Source organism: Marmota monax, unplaced genomic scaffold (genome assembly GCF_021218885.2).
Source record: "Marmota monax isolate L192 unplaced genomic scaffold, Marmota_monax_Labrador192_F-V1.1 WCK01_AAM20220418_F8-fsc00059, whole genome shotgun sequence".
Lineage (NCBI taxonomy): Eukaryota > Metazoa > Chordata > Mammalia > Rodentia > Sciuridae > Marmota > Marmota monax.
Genome location: NW_026693595.1, coordinates 831,515 through 839,564, shown reverse-complemented (window position 1 = coordinate 839,564; position 8,050 = coordinate 831,515). Strand labels below are relative to the sequence as shown.

At 38.8% G+C, this 8,050-nt stretch overlaps 1 protein-coding gene across 1 annotated transcript in view; it reads left to right on the top strand.

Moving 5' to 3' along the window:
* The first annotated feature begins 2,781 nt into the window (after nucleotides 1-2,781).
* The window catches only part of Gcnt1 (glucosaminyl (N-acetyl) transferase 1), a 47,891-nt gene continuing 42,622 nt past the window's right edge, over nucleotides 2,782-8,050 (top strand). Inside the window, exon 1 of the mRNA XM_058583996.1 lies at nucleotides 2,782-2,854. The gene's annotated coding sequence lies outside the window, so the exon portion shown is untranslated. The remainder of the gene's footprint in view (nucleotides 2,855-8,050) is intronic.

The following is an 8,050-nucleotide window of genomic DNA, read 5'->3' as shown; positions in this document are numbered from 1 at the left end:
TTGAATAGAATAATCATGTATTTTTAATTTCTTAATTTAATTAATTTATTTCTTTCTCCCTGCCCCCTTTGGTGTTGTAAATTGAACCCAGGCCTTATACACCATGCTAAGCATACACTTTACCACTGAACTATACCACAGCCCTCTCGGGTGTTAGTTTCTGAGTTCAGGCTTTACATCTAAGAATTCTGAAACTGCAAAAGTTATGTGATCATGCTTTATATATTTTTTTAAATTAATAATATGGTTTTGGTTTTAAAAAGAAAATCTGACTCAGAGATGTGGAAAACACGAATATGTGGTCAGAATCAATATGAAAACAGTTTAAACTTGTTCCATGGCAATCCACAAAGGGTGACTTTGAAGATACTTTTTTTCACAAGCTTTGGCTCAGAGGAGACGTGAAGATAAAGGCAGAGGTCAGAATGATGAGATGTGAGGACTGGACTGACCATTGTGGTTGGTTTTTTGCTTGTTTGTTCTGTTTTGTTTAAGTACTGGGGGTTGAATCCAGAGGCGCTTAGCTACTGAGTCACATCCCTAATCCTTGTTATTTTTTATTTATTTTATTTTTATTTTTATTTTTATTTATTTTTTTTTTTTGAGGCAGGGTCTTGCTAAGTTGCTTAGTGTCTTTCTAAGTTGCTGAGGCTCGTCTCAAACCTGTGATCCTCCTGCCTCAGCTTCCTGAATCTGGGGTTACAGATGGCACGCTGCCACATCTGGCCATTGTTGGTTTTGAAACTAGAGGAAGGAAGCCACAAGGCAAAGAATGGGGTTGGCCTCCAGAAGATGGAAAAGGCAAGAAACTGATTCTTCCTGAGAACCCCCCCCGCAAAAAGGAACACAATCCTGCTGATATCTAGATTTTAGACCAGTTAGATCAGTTCAGACTTGGCTTACAGAATGGTAAGATAGTTGTTTTTTGCTATGTAAAGTCATAACACTTTTGGTCATTTGTTTCAGCAGCAAAGGGAAACTAATACAATGTTTTGTCTAATTATTACAGGGAATAAAGAAGATGGGAAATGGTTCTTAAACCACAAAGGACCATGTAAAGTATTCATTCATTCATTCATTCATTCATGAATATTCATTCATTCATGAGTGAATACTCATTCATTCATTCATTTGCTCTCTAATTCATTCATCAAATATTATTGAGCTTCTCTTTAATCAGAGCACATTCATAGATGTTGGGGATATTCCAAGAACAAAACAACTAAAAAACAAAAATAGGGCTGGGGGTGTAATTCAGTGTCACAGCACATGCTTAGCATGTGTGAGGCCCTGGGTTTGATCCCAACATGGCCAAAAAATAATAGGAAAAACAAAACTCTCCACTCTCACAAAAACACTTCCTATTTCCTGAAGGAAGCAGTTAAAAAAATTAAAAAAGGAACTCAGTACTATTACATATTCTTTAGATGGTACAGGTGCCACTGTGAAAGAATCAAATGGTGATAGCCAGGTGCAGTGGCACACACTTGGAATTCCAGCAATTTGGGCAGCTGAGTCAGGAGGATTGATAGTTCAAGGCCAGCCTCAGTAATTTAGCAAGGTCCTAAGCAACTTATTGAGACCCTGTCTCAAAATAAAAAGGGCTGGGGATTGGCTCAGTAGTGCCCCTGGGTTCAATCCCCAGTACAAAGCAAACAAATAGTGTGAAAGGATAGGATGGGACAGGGTTGCATTCTAAATAGGGGGGTCAGTGTGAAGTTTTGTTTGAGCCCAGGCTGGACCTAAGGAAAAACCCTGGAGATGAGAGAATTCCTGTGAATTTCAGCAAGAGCAAGGAGGCCTATATGTCAGGAGCTGAGAGGTTGGGGGCAGGGTGTCTGAGAAGGTTGTGCGGTCTACATCTGTAGAGACCATTGTTTCTATACTTCTTGTTGACCCTGAGTTGGGAAGCCAGCTGCCGCTGATTCGTTCTGACCCACATTTTCAAATGATCACTGTCTTTGCAGAGTAGACAGTAAATTCTCTTGGGGTAGGAGAGAAAGCAGGAGACTGGGGTGGGGGTAGGGGGATGTGCCAGGAGTGGGAAAATAGCAGCTTGGACCAAGGTGGTAGCAATCGAATAAATGGGAAGGGATCATAATCTGGATCTATTTTGAAAATAGAAGAAGAAGAAGAGGAGGAGGAGGAAGACAGGATTGAGCAACTAGAAAAATGGATGGAATTGTGAATGACTGAGACAGGGAGGGAGAATGTTAGAGACCAAGTAATGGACATGATTGTTTGAGATGCTGATTCAACCAAGTATTTGGAAATATGAGTCTGGAATTCAGAGGATGAGTCCAGACTACAGATAGAAAGGAGGGAGCTGTCAAGATTAAATTCAAATGTATTTAACAGCAGGAGGCTGAATGAGGTCACAGGAAGGACTGTAGAGAAGAAAAAGAGACCTGAGGCTTAACTCCTGAGACTCTGCAGTGCTAAAAAGCCTGAGAAGTGAGGGGGAACCAGCAGGTTTGCAAGGAGTAATAGGAAAAAAGCTGCTTGTTCAGAGCCCAGGCGAGGGAAGGGGTTCAAGGTCAAAGTGAGTGTTTGTGTTAAGTGGTGCTGAGAAGACAAGTAAGATAAATGCCCACTGGATTTTGTAACACCACAGCTGAATTTGGCAGGAGCAGTTTCCCTAGAGGCACCGGAATAAGCACCTGATTAGAGGGTTTAACAGAATTTGGAGACAGCAGATAGAGATAATTCTTTTGACACAGGCATATTCTTTCAGAAACATTCTTTGCTGTACTCACAGGGAAGCTAACACCCTCTTGGCCCCTCCATGCTGTTCTGGAGGCCCTGGTGGTCCACCTGCTCCTTTCTCATTGATCACAGCAAAGGTGAATTCAAGGTCAGTGTTCTGTAAAGCAGGGGTTGGCACACTGAGGCAAATTATGGCCACACCCTTTCACTTATGAATTGCCTATGGCTGCTGTCACTCTAGAGGAACAGAGTTAAGTACTTATGACAGAAACCATATAGTACATGATGCTTAAAATGCTTACTGCATAGTTCTTTCCAGAAACAGAAGTCTCCTGTAAAAAATAGGAAGAGAAATAGAGCAGTAGCTAAGGTAGAAGGGATTCAAGAAAGGGGGTTGTTTTTTCTGTTGTTGTTTGTTTTATTGATTGTTTTTTGTTTCTGTTTTGTTCGTTTTGATACTAGGGATTGAACCTGGGGGTATTCTACTAAGGAGCTACATCCCCAGTCCTTTTTATTTTGGGATTGGGTCTCACTAAGTTGCCCAGGCTAACCTTGAATTTGCAATCCTCCTGCCTCAGCTTCCTGAGGAGCTGGAATTATAGGTGTGTTCCACTTGCTTTTTGTTTTCTGAGATGGGGTCTTATTCTGTTGCCCAGGCTGGTCTTGAATTCCTCAAGTGACCTTGCTTTAGCCTCCTGAGTAGGTGGGACTACAGGTTTGAGCTACCTTACCTGGTTAGTAAAGATTGTTTTTGTCTGTTTGTTTGTTGATACTGGGATTGAACCCAGGGGCACTTAACCATGGAGCCACAAACCCAACCCTTTTTGTATTTCTTATGTTGAGACAGGGTTTCATTAAATTGCTGAGGCTGGCCTTGAACTTGTGATCCTCCTGCCTCCGCATCCCATGTAGGTGGGATGCATCACTGTTTCGAGCCCTATCAACTGTTTAATTGCATGTACACCTTGACCAAGCAATATCACTTTTGGCATTTTATCTACACATAGGTTTTACACAGGTGTGAAGACATTTATTGCAGCACTGACTGTAATAGCAAAACAGTGGGAACAACCCGAATGCTTATTAGGGATCTATTTAAATATCATGGTGTATCCTCTCTTCTGTGCAGATACCGAACAGAACAAAAAGAAAAAGCTTTATATAAACTGATATGGAGTAATTTCCAAAATGTCTAACTGGCACATAGAAAGGTAAAGAATTAGTAGCTAAGTACTGCTAATCTCATCAACATAAACATCTAATATATATAAACGTTAAAGCTGATTTTCTTACTTGAATATTTTGTGTTTACATTTGGTTTTGCATGCTACCACCAGAGGGCACCTCTGGCACACTTCATGCACCTTCTGCAAGCCAGCATGGAGGTAGCTTATCAAACAATTTTTATATCTGGAGCATTCTTGTTCACCCGGCATGGGAATTCTAGTGTCAGCTTAAGGAACTCTGAGCCCACCCAGCTCTTCAGTTCCTCTTAACTTGTGGGACACTCTGGTGTGTACACCCAGCCTCATTTGTTTTTCTCTACCAGCTCCCACTTACCCTAACTCCTTCCTTTGCTATGTCAGTGTCCCATCACTGTGAAAATCTATAATTTCCCCTACATGCTCTCGCCCTTAAAAGAACACACCTGATATGGCTGCACCAGCTGTCTTTTTCCAGGTGGCTTCCAGGTAGGAATTGCTGGAGTTCAGGCATATTTTCACAGGTAAGATGATCCTTTGCTCTTGGAGAGTTTAACTATCCCTGCAAACTCAATGTATTCAGATCCTGCCCAACATACACTTTCTGTTGTTTAGTCTTTCTCGTCTTTATTGAAAGAGCAATTGTGAGGCTGCGTATGTAGCTCAGTAGTAAAGTGTGTGCCTACCATGTGCAAGTCCCTGGGTTCAATTCTGAAACTACAAAGAAGTTTTTATTATTGAAGTATAGTTTACATACCATAAAATGCACCTGTTTAGTTCAATGAGTGTGGATAAACTCATACACACATGGAATCACTAACAAGATCAAGTTAAGGAACACTTTTTTTTTGGTACAAGGGCACTTAATCACTGAGCCACATCCACAGCCCTTTGTATTTTTTTATTTTGAGACAGGGTCTTGCTAAGTTGCTCAGAGCCTTGCTAAGTTACTGAGGCTAGCTTTGAGCTTGCTGTCTGCCTGCCTCAACCTCCAGAGCCACTGGAATTATAGGCATGTGCCACCTCACCTGGCAAGATAAGGAACATTTTTATTGCAATAGAAAGTCAATCTTCCCTCTTGATCACACTTGGCCCAAAGCAATAGCTGCTGTCCTTTCTTCTCACCATAGATTAGATTTGCCTATTCCCAAATTTCAAATATATAAATTGTGAATCAAGCAGTTTGTGTTCTTTTTATTTGGTATATTCATCTCAACATAAGGTCTTTGAAATTCATTCCTGTTGATGCTGATAGTTAATTTTTCCCCTAAATATTATTCATTTGTGTGAGTATGCTACAATTTATTTATTCAGACACCAGTTATTGCTGGTGAATATCCTGATGGCATCTGCTCATCATCATAAATTTTCTTTTGGACAGAAATGCTAAATTTACTATGAATTATTTATAAAAGTAGTATATTTATTATTTACTATTTTTTTTTCAAAATGGCAATATCTTTTTAAAACTAAGGGAAGGGAAGGGAAGGAAAAGGAAACATGTAACCTCTAAACGTAACCTCCACTTTGGCATAGGATTAATTTGAGATGAAAGCAATTGAGAAACAACAGGTGGAAAACTATTTTTCTCCCTCATTCTGCCTAAAAACAGCATAAATTGTCCCCTACATTTTGGCTTAAATTTTCATTCATAAAAGTGAGCCCCCTTCCAGAACAAGGAAGAAGACATCTCTTAACTTCATGACAAACTTGACTTACTAATCAACTGTTATTTACCATATATTTTTTAGTTCCCTTCCCAAAACTGATACCTACTCCAAAAGCCCAACCTCCTCTCAGTGGTCTAATATTGACTCCATACTTAGTTGCCTTTTGTTAAAATCAGATATAAAATCTTGGGTCTAACTGTCTCTTTGGAGTTTTTCTTCTTCTGCTCATCTGTTATATTCAAAGGACCCAAATATTGAACCCAATATGGCAGAGGAAAGTTTTTTCTTCCTCTACCACAAAAGACAGTTAACTATATATATTTAAATATATATATATATATATATATATATATATATATATTCTTTACTCAAATACTTAAATAGAATTAAGCAATTCCAAGAAATGCCTGCGTATCCACTCTTTGTGTCTTTCACCCTGACATCTAGTGATTTCTCTTGCTTTTCATTTTTTCTTTCATGTAATGGTCTATCAATCTTACTTTCTATGAAAAGACAGAGTCATACATAAAACATCTCACACCATGTTTTATAGCTGCATGTCTTCATCACAACATAATTTAGCCATCTTTCTGTCAATAAGCCCTGTTCTAAAGTCAGTTTATTAATTTTTTCCCAGAAATAGTACATTTATTGGATTTACTTTCTCTAGTTCTGTGCTTTGAAAATAATACTTAATCTGTTACATCTTGTGTTTTAATCAATATAATTTTACTGAATTATCTCAATGATTCAAAGATAATTTGTAGCATTTGTCAAAATAAGCAAATCTGGGTTCAGGTAAGGAGACACTTTATTCAAAAGGATTATTAGGCAAGAAGAGAAGGGATGAGGAGAGTTCATTAACCATTGGTAATTTTCAGGAGTACAAGACTCTGAATCACACATAACCAGAATAAAAAATGGTAGCTCCTGTGAGTCACAGTGGCACAAACCTGTAATCCCAGCAACTTGGAAGGCTGAGGCAGGAGGATGGCAAGTTTGAGGCCAGCCTTAGAAATTTAGTGAGTCCCTAAGCAAATTAGTGAGACTCTGTCTGAAAATTAAAAAAATAATCAATTAATTAAAAGAGACTGAGGATGTAGCTCAGTGGTAGATTGCCACTGGGTTCAATCCCCACTAACCCCTGCCCCCCCCCCCAAAATTAGTAAGCTCATATTTTAGTTAAGACAGGCAGCTCAGAGGATATAGCCATTATTATTAAACCAACAATATTAGATAAGGCTGATTTACCAAATATTTACTTGAATTATGTCAGCTTTAATTGATAAAACATTTGGGATAGTTGATATAATACTTCTGAAAATATTAGAAGTTCAATTTCTGAGAATTTTAGGCAGATGTAATTTATATAAATATTTGGTTTAGCTTTAAGCCAAGTGAGAATCTTTAAGGGATTTTTTATTATCTAACTTGGTAACAATCTAGAAGTAGAAAAATTTTATATCTCTACATATAGATATATAAATATATACATAAACAGAGACATACAAATAGACTTTATGCTTTGATTTTAAATTTTCAACTCATTGAAATTAACTTCATATAAATGAAGAAGCTGTCATTCTTTGCCCACTTTTACATTTTTAACAGGATTTTGTTTCTGGCAGATCATTGCTTTCTCAATATGAAGGTTAAATGTCTCCACCAATATTTGGAGAAGACGCTAAAATTTTCTTTTCTCTGATATGTAATCTAATGGAGTTTGGGGACTAAATTCTGCGAAAGGGATTATGGAAAGATAAACCAACCACCTGTGTGTCTACAGAGACTATCTGAATGGACAAAATCTCCAGTCTGTTTCCAGTTACCTTTTTCAGCCTCAGGTAGCTATTGTTGGAGTCCCCAAACCTCTCAAGAGCCCAGGATGGGGCAATGGTGTATTGAAGGGTCTGAAATTTCATGTGCTTCCTTGATATCTTTGATCCTAGAAGCACTTTAAATACCCATGAGTTCTCCTGCTCCAGTCTGACACTCCCCAGTACTTATCTGCCTGGTATTGGGTGTGATGTTTGGCCATTTGTGCTATCTAGGGCAGGGAATCCTTCCTTCACCAGCAGAGCAAGAAGGAAGTGATCAGAGTTCAGGATAGGTAAGCAGCAAGCTGTGACAGGATGACTCAGATAAGGTAGAGGCTAATGACTTAATGACTTAGATAAGGGGTAACGCTCTATTAACCTTGAAGAGAAGATAAGTGGGGACTGAGGGTGTGACAGGGATAGACAGAAAGTAGAGGTGAAGGAAAACAGATGGAGAATTCAAGGCAGCTGAAGATAAGGTGGAGAATAGAGAAGAGGGGTGGTGAAAAGTGCTCTTCGATGAGCCAGTTTGGGGAGATTCCAAGTTCCCAAGAGGTCTTTGAAGTTCTAAATCACCTCCAGAAAATTTCTATTGCTTTTGAAGATATTAAACTGAATTAGGAGGAGAAGAGGGTTCCTGATAGAGTTACCTATG